Raw genomic sequence first — 16,168 nt, forward strand, 5'->3', positions numbered from 1 at the left:
AACCCTTTACCGACTGACCTCCCCTTGTGCCTTCTGGCGCTTCCAATTTGGCGCCGATTTGAAAGCTACCCGGAAACCTTTCATGTACAGCTTGGTCAATTTAGCACTTTTGGTCTCCACCAATTCTGCTTTGCAGTCAGATGCTTAGCCTCCAGAAAAGTGAGTTTAGAAATGCCCCAGTGGGAATTTCTGCACTCCTTCCCCACCCAAGGAGAATAGCCTTATGCTGGGAAGGAATCTGGAGTATGTTGTGCCTCTGGACCCTCCGTAAGGGAGAGGTTGGTCTCTGCCATCACCCTTAAAGAAGATTCTGGATGGATCGCCAGTGGTACACGTGCTCACCATCACTCACTTGGGACAGATGCATAGTTGAGGTTGACAGGACATGGCTTTTGCCCTTCAGGGGACCCAGTGTGGGGCTGAGCTTGATGGAGATCTGTGGAGTTGGGTCTCGGTAACAGGGTATCAGGGACAGGGTTTCTAGTCCACCTTGTGGGCTCAGGCACAGGGTAGCAGGGATGGTGTCTTCCTGCCAACTTCATTGGTTCGGGCACAGGGTGGGAGGAGGGCGTCCCGGAAAGCTGTGGGAACTCATCACCAGCAGTGTCTTCCTCATTATGTTGCTCTATGAAATGAGTCCAATCCCTGCGTTAGGAAAGGGCCGGTACAAGCAGTCAGTCAGGAGCCTAGTTCATTTTCACTACCGCCCACCCCTGTCTGCACATGTTGACGTGTGGAGCATGTGAGGGTGAGTGGGAAAGCGGGAGGCTGGGACAGGATTTGGGACATCAAAATGCCCACCTGGGGACATTGTGGATAATGTACCCTGGGCTGAGCCTGCTCCCAGTCATTCCTTTCACTTCCATATTCAGGGAGAAATACGATAACATGCCAGTAGCTGTCAGCCCCAACACCACTGGCCTCTCCTGCTGCAGGGAGCTCTTGGGCTCGTTGCAGCTTCAAGCAAAAAAAGTAGGGAACATGAATGACACTCCGCCACCATTGACTGCTCCAAGGTAGAACGTTGCCATGTATGGGGCACGACCAGTGCCAGGCAAGTCAGAGAGAGCACAGTGATAATAACTTGGGGAACCACAAAAATGCCCCTCTGCACCGTGCCCCTGCTCTGCAAATGGCAGCTTTCAGCTGGGAAATGGAAATTAAGTTGTGTGTTGTCCTGGATGCACCTGTGGCTCTGGTTTAGAGTAGCTCCCAACCCTGTGCTTCTTTGCAGGGCCCAATCTTCCCCGCTTCCCTCAAAGATGAAGGGGTGCAGTGGTGACGGAACTAGTGAGAGGAAGCGTGTGTCCCTCCCCTCAAGCCATGCTTTATTTTGCCTTCCAAGAAGGGTTGCCATCTCCTCCTCCCCTTCTTGTGACAGATCTCTAGCAGGCAGAAATCACAGCAGGTGTGAGCCTTTATCAAAGCACACAGATGCAGGGACCAGGAAACAGTTCACCTATTTCTGCCTGCTTCGTGGCTGCAGAAGATGTGGGGAGCCCTGCCATAAGAAGGTGGAAGCCCGACTTTCAAGGAGGTTATAAGATTTGCACTAATTCCTCCTACAGTGACTTCTGAGGAGCATAGTTTGCTTGGAGTATAGGAGCCACAATGACATGGCTGTAGGGTGGGTCAATAATGTCACATGAATCCTTTCCAGAAGCCTCTTCCTGCAGAGGGTTGAATTCCTAAGCTCCAGGGCTCAGGCACTCTCTGTAATCGGAATACAGTGGTACCTTGGGTTAAGAACTTAATTTGTTCCGGAGGTCCATTCTTAACCTGAAACTGTTCTTAACCTGAGGTACCACTTTAGCAAATGGGACCCTGCGCTGCCGTTGCACGATTTCTGTTCTCATCCTGAAGTAAAGTTCTTAACCCAAGGTACTATTTCTGGGTTAGCAGAGTCTGTAACCTGAAGCGCCTGTAACCCAAGGTACCACTGTATATGAATTTCTACAGTTCATTGCAGTGTGCTGTGAGGAGAGAGCGACGAATGCAAGCTATTGTGTTGCAGCCCCACCCTTTTGAAGCAGCTCTCTCATAGGGCATATATTCACTTTTGTGTTAAACTGGTTTAATACCCCTTTCCTCTTTCCAGGGAGCATTGGGGAGGGATTGCTTAACAGTTGTTGGCACCCGTCTGTCTCAAGAGACAATGGAGTGTGATTTCCTTGGGATTATTTGAAAAAAGCCATTAGGGTTTAAGCGAGTATAAAGCCAATGTGTTGGTAACGCAGATGCACCCTTGCTGTCTTAGGAGGCAGATGTAGCTGGGCTTTTTGTACCCGGGAGCATGGCCAAGCTGGTGTTGGGAAGCTCAGAAAGGCAGGGTTTGGCCAAGTTGAGGGCTAAAGTGGCATTGCAAGGACCTTTGGGGGACAGGGTAGCAGTGCCATCATTTTATCACGCCAGTACATTACCTTTCCATTCCTACTCCCCTGTGTCCCGTTCCATTTTCTCTCCACCTAATCAAGTAGCAATGAACAGAAAGTTGATTTTTCTCCCCCTTTCCTTTGACCAGTCAGTCTGCCCCACCATCTCCACTATCAATCAGTGTCACTCTGCGTCTCCTTCCTCCTTTCCCAGCTCAGTCATCTCAGGCCAGGGAGTGGCTGAACATGTGAGTTCCTCTGTATTTTGTTTTTACCCCTGTCCAAAATGTCTCCTTTCCTTTTTTTCTCTTTTTCAATGTTCTTCTTTTGTGTGTGTGTGTATGTGTGTGTGCGTGTTTTTCTGTTCACTCTCTTCGAGCTGTGAATAGTTTTTAACCATGTAAATATTGTCCAGCTCTTAAGAAAACATAGGATATTTTATCAATTGTAAATCAAATCTGTAATCAGTCCCTGTATAATACGAATTATCCCATGGGTGGTTTTCAAACTCAGGTTCCAAAGGACCAAATAAAAAAATTTTGTTTTTTAATTGTCTGCCTTGCTTGGTATGATAGCAGCACTGGAGGGGAGGGTGTGGTGTCCTTCACATCTGCCCCTGGACATAATTCAAGAGTTGATGAAAACTTGGCATTGGGTGCTGTCCTTATTCTGTTCCCCAGACACTTTCTGGGCAGGGAAGGGAGAAAGAAGGTTGTTGCAGTCCACCAGGTCATGGAAACATAGAAATATAGAAAGCTCTTTTATATCACACCAAACCATAGTTCCTGTTGTTGCAGGGGCGTGGGTGGCACTGTGGTCTAAACCACTGAGCCCTTGGGCTTACCAATTGGAAGGTTGGCAGTTCGAATCCCCGCGACGGGGTGAGCTCCCATTGCTCTGTCCCAGCTCCTGCCAACCTAGCAGTTCAAAAGCACACCAGTGCAAGTAGATAACCCACAACGCCACCCGCATTGGTGTCCCTTAATTTGCTTTGAGACTAACGTGTCCTATCAGCAGCTGGCATGAAACAGTTATCCCACCCCAGCCCATTGAGGAACATGATATAGCCCTTGATTGAATTATGCAGAAATGTGAATTCAACAAGGAAGAGTACTTTTGTGCCTGTCTTGCTCTTTCCAACTTGGCACATAGGCTGGTACAATTACAAAGGTGCTGAGTATTCTGTTGATCTTAAAGGTCGTGATAGAAAGGCAGACCTTGAAAGTGTGTAGAGGTCCAACTATTGTGAAGGAAGATGCATAAAGTGGGACACGAGGTTGAAGATTTTTGCAAAATCGAAGAGGCCAGGAGTTACAACTGCACCTGCCCACAGTAACACATTTTTTATTTTTATTTTTTTGAGATGCAGGCATGCAAATAGATCAACAGAAGGTGGCAGCATTAGCCAAAAGAAAGATATATGTGATTCATTCCCAAGCCTAGTCAGAAGAGGGAGCTGTTAGCTTTGAGATCAGAAGAATGCATTGTGGTGGTAGCGGACGAGGAGGGGCCGAGGGTTAGGGGAACTACAAGCTATTTTAGCCATCTGAGTTCTAGCTGGCTTAGATGGTAAACTATATTATAATTCCCATCTTCTGCCTCCTTAAAGGCTCCATGAATGTTAGAAGAGTTTTGTTGGGATCAGACCGAAGGTCCGTCTAGTCCAGAGATTCCTGATTACTTCATGTGCTTGTGAGCACTAAGGCTATTAATTCTGAGGAGTCACTGGGAGAACCTTCTGTAGCTCTGTGTCCCTTTGAAAACTGAGTGCAACTGCATGTGATTGAAGTTGACTCTCTTGCACCCAATGTGCTCCTCTTGAACTGAGTCAACTTTCTATGTTTTTAAACTAGATTTTCTTTTAGTCATTTGAAGTCTGCCTTTTAAAATATATATTTCCCATGCTTTTACATGCTTAGCAAATTCTAGTTTGATTAGATATGCAGGGAGCTGTGTGTGCACCACAATTTCCACAGAAGTGCAGAATTTGGGTATTTGTACCCAAATCAAGTTTTCTGAGAATTTCCATTCAGAAGAAAGCAAGCCCTTACTGCTGCAATGATAAGCTTAAATACATCTGGGTTGTTCTTGCAGAACCATGATAATTATGCAACCAAGCTAAAATGGCAGACTATATTATGCAAATGTATTTAATTTGTGCAATTTACATGGGTTGCAAACTCTACTTCTATTTCATGCAGAATCTGGAATAACTAGATGGCCAATTTCATTTTTTAATGCTTTTTTGGGTTTTAACAATTTACACACATTACACACTATGGTCTTCAGCCGGTGGGTGAAGAAGACTAACTGCCAGGTCATGATGACCTGATCTAAGGTGGGTCACAAAAGCAGCACTACCACAGTATGCAACTATATGGTAAAAATTAAGAAATGCAATGTTGGGTTTCCACTTCAAGGAGTCAAGTTCAAAGCAGCTCGGCACTGACATATTTTGTTCTCCTGCCTTCACAAAGGGCTCAGTCCCTGTCTGAAGGCATTGGGCATTATCCAGTCCAAAAAGGAGGTGGTTGTTTTATTTTATGTTACATTATGCTAACAATTCAAAAAAAGGTGGGCACTTTTAACTCTACAAATGGGGGGGGGGTGAATGAGGTACAAAAAGGTCAACCTAAGATGATCGGAAGACTTAAAACACCTTCCATGCTTAGAAAGGCAATGTCATTTTAAAATTTTCAGCCTAGGAAAAAAGCGATTAAGGGTGGGATTCTTAAATTATTCCTGTATAAGGTGGAGAAAACATTGGAACTGCAATGAAACTGATTAGCACACGGTCCTGGCGCTGTGGGTTAAACCACAGAGCCTAGGACTTGCTGATCAGAAGGTCGGCGGTCGAATCCCCGCGAGGGGGTGAGCTCCCATTGCTCGGTCCCAGCGCCTGCCAACCTAGCAGTTCGAAAGCACGTCAAAGTGCAAGTAGATAAATAGGTACCGCTCCAGCGGGAAGGTAAATGGTGTTTCCGTGTGCTGCTCTGGTTTGCCAGAAGTGGCTTAGTCATGCAGGCCACATGACCCGGAAGCTGTACGCTGGCTCCCTCGGCCAGTAAAGCGAGATGAGCATCGCCACCCCAGAGTCAGTCATGACTGGACCTAATGGTCAGGGGTCCCTTTACCTTTATCTTTACCTGGGCAGACAAAATATGGTTTCCAGTGAAATAATTGAATCTAAGCTAGTGCAAACTTCAATGGACCTGCTTTGGGCAGGATGAGGACTGGACACCACCCTAAGTACGTATTTGCCCAGCATGTGCTAACAAATGGGAAAGAGGCCCATTGCCCTTGTGCCTGGCTTGTGGGCTTCCCAGAGGCATCAGATTAACCACTGCAAAAAAGATGGACCCCTGGTCCTTACCCAGCAGAGCTCCTCTTAGGTTCTTCAGCATATATTTAACCCTCTTGTCAAAAATCAGTGTAACATCAAATTGTTTTAACGTGGCGAGATCCAGCCCACCACATTTGCAGAGATAAGAGCTTTCACAAGCAACAGCCCATTTTCTCAGAATCGGCTATCAGCTAGGTGAATTTTCTCTGCAGGGAGGTGCTGCAATGCTGGTAAAGGGAGCTGGGTGAATCAGCTGCTTCCCGTTCTGCATCTTGATTCCCCTTGCACGGTGCACACAGCCCAAGATGGCCCAGGGTGTCCTTGGTTTGGAGGCAACAGCAGGCCAGTGAAAAACAGCCCTGGGACTCAGTGCTCCAGCACGTTTGTCAGCCTGTCAATCAAATCCCAGTTGCACCTTTGCAGGCTATCTGGTGCTAAGTGTTGTGTGCATGGAAGAGACGAACCTCAGCTGCCCTTGCCTATCTCCACCAAGCCTCCATCTTAATACTGGAAGGGATGAGGAGAGCTACTTTACAGAGCACATTCCTTTGTCTGAAGGGCTATCCAGTCCAAGTCTGGTTTAGAGCCAAAGAACTTGAAGAAAAGAGACCTCTAAGGGCCTTGAAGTTGTCCATCTGCCATGAGCAGCACGTGGACCGCAGACTGAGCAGGAACACCCACATCACCTGGCTACAGTCTTCGCCACTAGGGTGAGAGGTATTCCTATTTAAATTACAGTTCTTATTTCTAAATGTGTCTCTTTGTCTGTATGCCTCATACTCTGCATCGCTCGGGAATTCTGCAAACCAAAAATAACCAGTGCCGTTCTGAAATCGGTGGTTAAAATCAGTGCAATTTTGAAAGGTTCAGTCTGCCATCTTGATTCAGAATGGCATCGAAATGTAGTGCAGATGCCCCCCACCTAAATCAAGTAAATCAATAAAAATACTTAACTGAGGTTTTGCCCCCTGCAGCATAAATCTTGGCTACACCCATGCCTCTTGTGTCTTTTATTTTTCTTTTTAAAAATGCTTTACATTTGTTTTCATGCATGTGTTAATTTTGTAAGCCACCCTGGGAATTGAAAAGTTGTTTTTTTAAAAAAATCCCACTAATGAGCAAGGGCGGAGGGGACGATGCCTTTAAAGAACTACCAGGCCACCATCCTCCCCAAATCAAGCACCTTTTGTAATCTTGTCACATTTCAGTAGGGGAAGGATGTGAGCATATTTGTTGAGCTCACCCAGAGAATCCGTTGAAAGATTTGAAAAGTGCTGAACTTTGGAGTCCAGTTCATTTTGTTGTTTCTTTAAGTACTTTGTAAAAGGTTTCCATTCTTCTTTAAAGTCACAGTTGTCCTTATCACGTAGTTTGTGTGTCAATTTCGCCAATTCTGCGTAGTCCATCAGTTTCTCTTGCCACAGTTCTTTGGTCGGGATTTCTTCATTCTTCCATCCTTGTGCTATTAAGACTCTTGCCGCCATTGTCGCGTACATGAAAATGTTTTTCAATTCCCTTGGCAGGTCTTTTCTTGAAATCCCTAACAAAAATGCTTCAGGTTTTTTCTACAAATGTTAATTGGAACATTTTCTTCAACTCATTGTATATCATTTCCCAAATTTTTTTAATTTTACTACGATCTCCCCACATATGATAAAAAGCCCCTTCTTTTTCTTTACATTTCCAACATATATTTGGTTTTGAATAAACATACACAAACTTTTTATTTGTAATATATAGATAAATAAATTAAGGATCTTTACAATTTTATAATATGCAGAGAATAACATGTGCTGAAAAACCAGAGAGAGGAGCTGAGGGAAGTCTGGGGGTGGGGGGTGGGGGAGGTTTTTTTATTTTGGGGGGAGGGGAGGAAAAAATGGGGGAATGAGGATGATGTCTTTTGATAAATTGTTATGTTGAAATTCCTAATTAAAGAAGAAAAGAAAAGTGCTGAACTTTGGTTAGATCGCACCCCTCACCGTGTCCTGTTGATGGCTGGGAGCACTGAGCCACGGGCTTGGGGAGCGGGTTCTCCATTTGCTAGGGAGTTACCAAAGCTCCAGCTCCCTCCCAGCTGAGTTTTCCGGCTGAGCAGAGGCAGCAGCCCGCTCGCCCATGCTGGGCCTAGTCTCCCTGCCTTGCCTGGGGTGGACACCTAGAGAGACCAGCTCGGCGAGACAGAAGGAGAGGATTTCTGCCTGTCTTAGAGCAACTTGTAATAGATTTTCTGGGCAAAACAGCTTTGCGTTCAGGAGGCCTTGTCAGAAGCCATCAGCCTCAGCCGCAGAGGAACAGATGGAGAGTTAATTTGGAGGAGGGGGACTTGGGAAATGGGAGGGGGAAGCCCTCTTCAAATTGAGTCTTTATCTGCAAAAGGAGTGACTCTCCTTTTCCTCCTTGTTTCATGTGTTGTTCTGTTACAGAAGTGAAATATCCCCAGCTAAGAGATGAGGCCAGAAATTTGGTAGCTTCCATGTTCTCATGGTTTAGCAGCTGCCTCTTTGCTTACTGTCTTATAAGGGGGGTGGGGAGAAATTCGATTAAGTTCGCCTTTAAAGGCAAATCAACCAAAAGTGCACTTTCTGAAAAAATATGCGAACCGAAACACAGCCAACATTTGAAATTTTGCACTTCTCTCAATTTAGCTGTGCAGTTCGCCAGCCATGTAATGTATACAAAAAATGCATCTGTTCAGGTAAAGTGTGTCTATAAATGCATGAGTTAGCAAAAATAACTTAAAAATGCATTGTTAGGCAAAATTACATTGCAAAAATGGCCATGTTAGGAGAGATTAGAATGCTGATGAATTTTCATGAGGCTTAGAAAAATATGTTGTGGCAAAGAGAATTGAACTTACAAATAGAAAAATGAAAACCATAATTAACAGTCGTCCATTCCTAGCAGCAACCTTAAGAGCTGTAAAAGCCCGTAAAAGACGTCTTAAACCAGGTGCCATAAATCATACAGAGTGGGCACCAGGCTAGCCTCTCTAGGGCGAGCATTCTATGACTGGAGCCACCACCGAAAAGACCCTCACCCTGGTAACCACGTGTTGCACCTCTTTTGGTAAAGGACCTACATAAAAGCTTCAAAAGATGCTCTCCAGGACCGGCTACAGGTGAGAAGAAAAGGGATCCTTCATATAAACCAACCCCTGAGCTATTTGAGGCTTTAAATAGGGATAGGGAACATTTTTTCAGTCCAAGGGCCACATTCCCTTCTGGGCAACCTTCTGAGGGCCACATGCAAGTGGTGAGTGGGGCTAGAGGCAAAAGTGGGAGGAGCAAATAATGTAAATGTTGCCTTTGTACAGTTCACTAGTTTATGCGCCCAGTCACCCCCGCCCTCGCCATCCAGGCAAGAAGGGAGCTTTATCTGAGTTCCAGGATTCATTCCAGCCAGGCAAAAGCACTCAAGAAAGGTGGAAAGCGGGGACAGTGAGGGGTGTGGCCTGGAGAGAATTCCAAGGGCCAGATAGAGGGACTTGTTGGCCCCTCAACCTGAAGTTCCCCATCCCTGGCCAGTGGTACCCAAAGCAACTGATAGCTCTAAAAGAATCAACTTCTTCATCTGGTGCTTAAGTGTCAGGAGCCAGAGTCAGCAATAAAACAATAAAGTACCTGGTGTCAGTGGTGTTAACTCTTGGGTCAATGAAATGAAATAGCATGACCTAGTGGTCACAGCAACCCTTCCAGGTAGGTCTTGCACCAATGAGGCAGTTGTGAGGACCGAAGGCCCTCACCTTTTATTTTTATTTGTCTATTCTTCGTTGGTTGCTGTAGCTTGCCCAAGGCAACCCAAAGAGTGATTTACAACCAAAGAAACAAACCTGCCCCCTCCCACAGATACATCAAAACAAAAGAGGGAAAGAGAAATACATTAGAAACATCCCTTCCCTAGCAGCTTAAGACCCCATCGTCTTGTCTCCCATTGCTCCACCCTCAACATTTTTTATTTCTCCTTTAAAGTTGTTTTGGGTTTTTTTGGCAACAGAGACTTTTAATTCACTTTATATGTGCAAACCTAAAGTTCCAAGACACGCTTGAATCCCTCCTGTGAAATCCTGACACTCTTGGAGGCACCATTAGAGAGGAGCTGATTTAAGAACATAACAGGAGTCCTGCTGGATCAGGCCAATGGCCCATCTAGTCCAGCATCCTGTTCTCTCAATGGCCAACCAGATGCCTGAGGGAAGCCCACAAGCAGGATTCGAACCCAAGAGCCCTCTCCCCTTGTGTGATTGCCAGCAACTGGTATCCAGAGACATATGGCCTCTGAGAGTGATGGCGGAGCATAGTATTTGTGGCTAGCAGCCACTGTTAGCCTCATGAATTAGTCCAATTCTCCTTTAAAGCCTCCATTCACACACACACACACATATTTCTCAGTACCATTTTGAGGCTTGTCTCCTCTTTCTGCCTTCCTCCCAAATGTTTATTGCTCCTCCTGAGAACTTGTGATTCCCCTTTTTTTACAAATTCATGAGCTAATGGCTTTCTACTCCCTCCCTCTTCCTGACTCCCCCCTTGGCAAGCAACCACTGGTCAGCCATTGGAGGCTGCTGGTTGCAGGATGGGTCATCTGAGAACACGCCATCTCCCCGCCCGCCTGCCCGCCTCCCTCTTCCCACTTTGCTATGTTCTTGAATGGTAGCCATGGCTGGGGAACTTGTACCGTTTACCCCATTAACGAAAAGCACCGGGGGGGGGGGAGGGTGTTGGAGAGCTTGGCGGGCATTGCAGGCCCTCTCTGCTTCCTCGCTCTGCCTGCCTAATCTGCTTTGACTAAAATGGGAGCTGCTGGTGAATATTTGATGGCTCCCAACGGGCAGATAGAACATATTGTGCATTTTACCACACAAATCTCCGCCTAGAGACACGGCGCTGAGGCTGCGAGAGAACCAGGCAGACATTTTCTCTGAGGGAGGTGGGCAGGGAAAGAGTTGTTGGGGGGGAGGAAGGGTTTTGCGATGAGACCAGTTTGTCCCTCACAGATAGCATGGAACCTAGTCCCTTTCCATTATTCCATGAAGCTGAATGCTCAGAGAGTCAGGACAGATAAAAGAAAGTTCTTAATGCAGTGTATAGTTAATCTATGGAACTCCCTCCCACAAGAGAAATTGATGGCCACCAACTTGGATGGCTTTAAAAGAGTGCTGGGCAAATTCATGGAGGAGAAGGCTAGCAATGGCTACTAGCCAGGGGTGAATAAAATATTGGGGAGGCTCAAGTAAGCCTGCCCTGCACAAGACACAGTGCGCACACACCATTTGAATGGCAATGCTCATCAACTTGGGGTTGGGCAGCCCCTCAAATATTTTATTGGGTCTGCTGAAGGGACCTTGCCCCTAGGAGTTAGAGCCAGCGTGGTGTAGTGGTTAAGAGCGGTAGACTTGTAATCTGGTGAACCGGGTTCGCTTCCCCGCTCCTCCACATGCAGCTGCTGGGTGATCTTGGGCTAGTCACACTTCTCTGAAGTCTCTCAGTCTCACTCACATCACAGAGTGTTTGTTGTGGGGGAGGAAGGAAAAGGAGAATGTTAGCCGCTTTGAGACTCCTTCGGGTAGTGATAAAGTGGGATATCAAATCCAAACTCTTCTTCTTCTCCTTCCTATGCTACTAGCCATGAAGGCTTTGCTCTGCCTTCGTGAGTGGAGGCAGTAACATGGCTGAATGTCCGTTGCTGGAAACTGCAAGGGGGAGAGTGTTGTTGTGCGGGGCTCCTGTCTGCAGACATCTCCCCAGTGCAGATGGAATCCTTTAGAAAGGGCACCTAGGGCCCCAGCAGTCACAAGGACGTCACTGCAGTTCATCCCCGTTAAGCAATGACACACTACAAGAAGTGGAATAATAAGAGCCTGCTGGATCCAGCATCTTGTTCTCTCAGTGCCCAACCAGATGGGAAACTGGCAAGCAGAATTCGCGGACAGGAGCCCTCTGCCCTCCTGGGGTTTCCATCAAATGGTATTCAGAAGCATTACTGCCTCCAGCTAGGGAGCAATAGCCATCATGACTAGTAGTCCAATCTTCTTTTCATTTTTCTTTTCTTTTCTTTTCGCTTTTAATTCCCATACCGCCTATATTACTATACACAAGACAGTTTGCAGGAACAAAATGTACAGCGAAGAGCACACACATTATAATAATCTAATCCAAACAAAAAGTCATAATAAAGCGTTAACTTTAAAATGAAATGATTTATATCAAATAAAGTAATATTCAACAATCCATTAGAATATAATGGCACACAGTAAAATTAACTCTCAAAACATCTGCAAATAATAATTAAACAGAAATTATTCATTCTTAACTATTATAATAAATAATTACTAAACTATGATCAATAACAATAACGGCAAGTCACACTGGATAAAATACCACAATACATGCAAAGCCACGTAAAAGGATCAAATTGAGAAACAAAGACACACAATTTATAAAACTTGTTTTTAATCCCTAAATTCCTCTTCCCCCTTCCCAGCTGCTTTTGCTGTTCTCTTTTAAAATTGGTGGCCATTACTGCCTCTTGTGGGGTTGAGTTCCATAGGTTAACTATGCACTATCTTTTGTCTGTCCTGAATCATCCAACATTCAGCTTCATTGGTTCACGAGTTCTGGTGCTATGAGAGAGGGAGAAAAGCTTTTCACACTACTTGGACTTGTTGGACCCCAACTCCCATCAGCCCCAGTTCTCACGGCCCACAGCCAGGGATGATGGGAGCTATAGTCTGGCAACAGCTGGAGGCCCACAGTTTCCCTGTTCCTGAAGTTGAAAAGGCAGCCTCTCCGCAAAAAGGACTTTCCTCTTCAAAGTAGGGCGCATGGCTACCCAGCCGACCTGCACCCGATTACAAGGCCTGGCAAGTTTCGCAAGCCTCCCCAGCCCACCTTTCCCTGGGTGTTGTCATGTGGCTTTGTGGAGTAAGCAGAGTGCTTTGCCTGGGGCCCGCCCGGTGTTCGGTGGTTGCAGCACCATGCCCTTGTCAATAATGCAGATGGCGGCTAATGGGCCTTCGGGGTATATGCTTCTGAGAGCAACACTGCCAAGCTGCTCCTGTTAAGTTTGGAAATCCTTCCTAACATTTTTCTCTGAAGTCTGCCTTTCTGAAGCTTTAAAGCCAACACTTCTCACCATGTTCTCTAGGGACTGGCTGCGCTGTGGGTCTTTTCCTCTTCTTTCTGACATCTCATTAAATGTTTCCCAATGGTCCACATCCCCCTATTTTTAATTTTGTTTGTTGGTTGGTAGTGTTGCATGCACCCCAATTGCTGGGTGGGGTTCAGTTTCTTTGGAATGAAGGTCACTGGAAACAGTGGTGTCTTTAGGATATGTGGATTTATTTACACTTATATACAACCTGAGCATAAGGTGGAGGGGCTCACAGCATTCATGCTCCAACATATCTTAAAAAGGTAAAGGTACCCCTGCCCAACAGGGCCAGTCATGACCGACTCTATGGTTGCGCGCTCATCTCGCTCAAGAGGCCGGGAGCCGGCACTGTCCGAAGACACTTCCAGGTCACGTGGCCAGCGTGACGAAGCTGCATCTGGCGAGCCAGCACCAGCGCCGCACACGGAAACGCCGTTTACCTTCCTGCTATAAAGCGGTCCCTATTTATCTACTTGCACTTAGGGGTGCTTTCGAACTGCTAGGTTGGCAGGAGCTGGGACCGAACGACAGGAGCTCACCCCGCCGCAGGGATTCGAACCGCCGACCTTTACAATCAGCAAGTCCTAGGCTCTGTGGTTTAACCCACAGCGCTACCCGCGTCCTGCATATCTTACTTCCAAATTATGTTTCTACGGGGTTCCCTGTGCCATAGTTTTGGGTTCAGCACAGAACAAGACAAGGCTCTGTGTCTCCAGCTTCCAGCATCCACACAAAACTCAAACACACACCCAGGCCCACTCACCCTATTGTTCTCCATCCTAGAATGATATGGCATTCAGCCAGGGAAGGTGGGAAAAGGCCCACATATGTGTCTCTATGCCAACAGGGCAGCCTCTTTGGACATGTAAATGGTGGTACTTAATTGGCCAGCTAAGGCCATTACCTTAAAAAAGAAACTGGTTTCGCTGGTTCAGCAGATTTCTTCTAATAGATTCTAGCCTTGCAGATACACATCACAAGTTTGGAAGGGACCCACAGGTATCATGTAGACTGACCACCTCCAAAACCTGTAACACTATTTTCCAAAGAAGCAAACAACAAAACTGAACAAGACACACAAAACAAAACAAAACATGAGGATGCACAATCCCTCTCTTCCTCTCCTTTCACAATGTACGCTACTCCACACAATACTCCACACAGCTGTGTTTACAAAATATATGGCTGGGAACCAAATAGAGTAAAATGCATTGGGAGCAACTAATTTCCTTAAAAGTCTATTATTCTATGTCTACTATTCTATGAGGCAAAATAGAGTGTCTAGAATCCTGAGTAAGAAGCACTCCCCCGCTGCAACATTTTATTGCAGCTCCCTGACTTTCCTGGCCTATGCCAGGTTGGACATGTAGGAAATCTGGGCAGGTGTTGCCCAGGAAAGGATGCAAGGGGCCAGACAAGCTGGTCTAATCTCAGGCTGGGAGGGGTAGCCTTTTCCCGTCTTGCTAACATGCTCTCCTTCCAAAGCCAGCTCTGTATCCACAGCCCTCTAATGGAGTTTCCAGCCTCCAAGGGCTGCTGCCGGCTGTGTGTCTAATGGATCCCTGTCTGCAAAGATGCTTGAGGGGCAATCTGTCCCTCCTGGCTGGGATCTGGAGTGTTGGGTTCAACCAGGTACAAAACTTTGCTGCCAGTGCTGGGAGTTCTTTAGATATTTCCCAGATGCAAGAACACAAGGGAACAGATGGAACAACCACCGGATATGGAAAAAGGACAGAGTGTCCTGTTATATACATGTTGTATATAATAGTGATGTATGGAAGTGAGAGCTGGACCATAAAGAAGGCTGATTGCTGAAGAATTGATGCTTTTGAATTATGGTGCTGGAGGAGACTCTTGAGAGTCCCATGGACTGCAAGAAGATCAAACCTATCCATTCTGAAGGAAATCAGCCCTGAGTGTTCACTGGAAGGACAGATCCCGAAGCTGAGGCTCCAATACTTTGGCCACCTCATGAGAAGAGAAGACTCTCTGGAAAAGACCCTGATGTTGGGAAAGGTGGAGGGCACAAGGAGAAGGGGACGACAGAGGACGAGATGGTTGGACAGTGTTCTCGAACCTACCAACATGAATTTGACCAAACTGTGGGAAGCAGTGGAAGATAGGAGTGCCTGGCGTGCTCCAGTCCATGACTAAACGACTAAACAACAACAACAACATTAATTAAAATAATAAGCTAATTTAAAACCATAGTTTTATATACTGGCTTACTCTGAAGTGGCTGAACATGGTTTCCTGGTTTGGGCAAGCTTGGACATTGGGGCTAATGTAAGACTTTCCAGTTTGCTGTAGATTTTCATGAAAGGAGGAACAAAGTGGCTTATTAAGTCCAGATATTGATTGTCCAACATTAGGGTTGCCATATGTCAAAAAGTGAAAATCTGCACACAAGAATCACTCACGGACTTGTAGAGTTGGAAGGAGGGGGTCAACTCTACAAGGGTCATCCAGTCCAACCCCCTGCAATGCAAGAATCTTTCAACCACTGTGGGACTCGAACCCTGGGACCCAGACTTCAAATCTGGATCATAGAATTGTAGATCTGGAAGGTATTCCAATGGTCATCTAGGAACCACAGCTGAAGAATCCCTGACAGATGGCCATCCAACCTCTGTTTAAGAACCTCTAGTGAAGGCAATCCATCCCACTGTGGAACAGTTCTCACTTCACACAGCCATCACTTCTCGACGAGAGTGGGAGGGTAAATTTTTCATTTTCATTTTCTGCAGTTATATTGTCTTCTAATCTATTAACCTGATGCAAATTAATTTTTAAATGTATTGTATGCATGTGGCCCAACTCAAAGCTGAGTGGAGGAATGGATTTTAGCAGTGGAAGTTGCAGGGGACGACAACGACCCTGCTTTGATGTGGAGGTAGGGTGTCAGAGGTAGGGTGCTGTTGCAGGCTTCCTCAAACTTGGCCCTCCAGATGTTTTTGGCCTACAACTCCCATGATCCCTAGCTAGCAGGACCAGTGGCCAGGGATGATGGGAATTGTAGTCTCAAAACAACTGGAGGGCTGAGTTTGAGGAAGCCTGTGTTAAGGGCAGAAGGGTGGGAGACAGGTATTGTTGGCCACTCTGGGGCGCTTGAGAGGCCTCCCTAGAGAAGGGAGTTCTGTACCACAGAGACAAAATGACAAAGGTCCTGCTAATCCAGGGAACTCACCGAATGACCTTGGGCCCAGTCCCTGTTTCTCAGCCCTAACCTACCTCACAGGGTTGTTGTGAAGATAAAACAGTGCAGGCGGGGGAAGAGCCCTGTTCGCCACTCCGAGCACCT

The sequence above is a fragment of the Podarcis raffonei genome, chromosome 14 (assembly GCF_027172205.1).
Source record: "Podarcis raffonei isolate rPodRaf1 chromosome 14, rPodRaf1.pri, whole genome shotgun sequence".
Taxonomy (NCBI): Eukaryota; Metazoa; Chordata; class Lepidosauria; order Squamata; family Lacertidae; genus Podarcis; species Podarcis raffonei.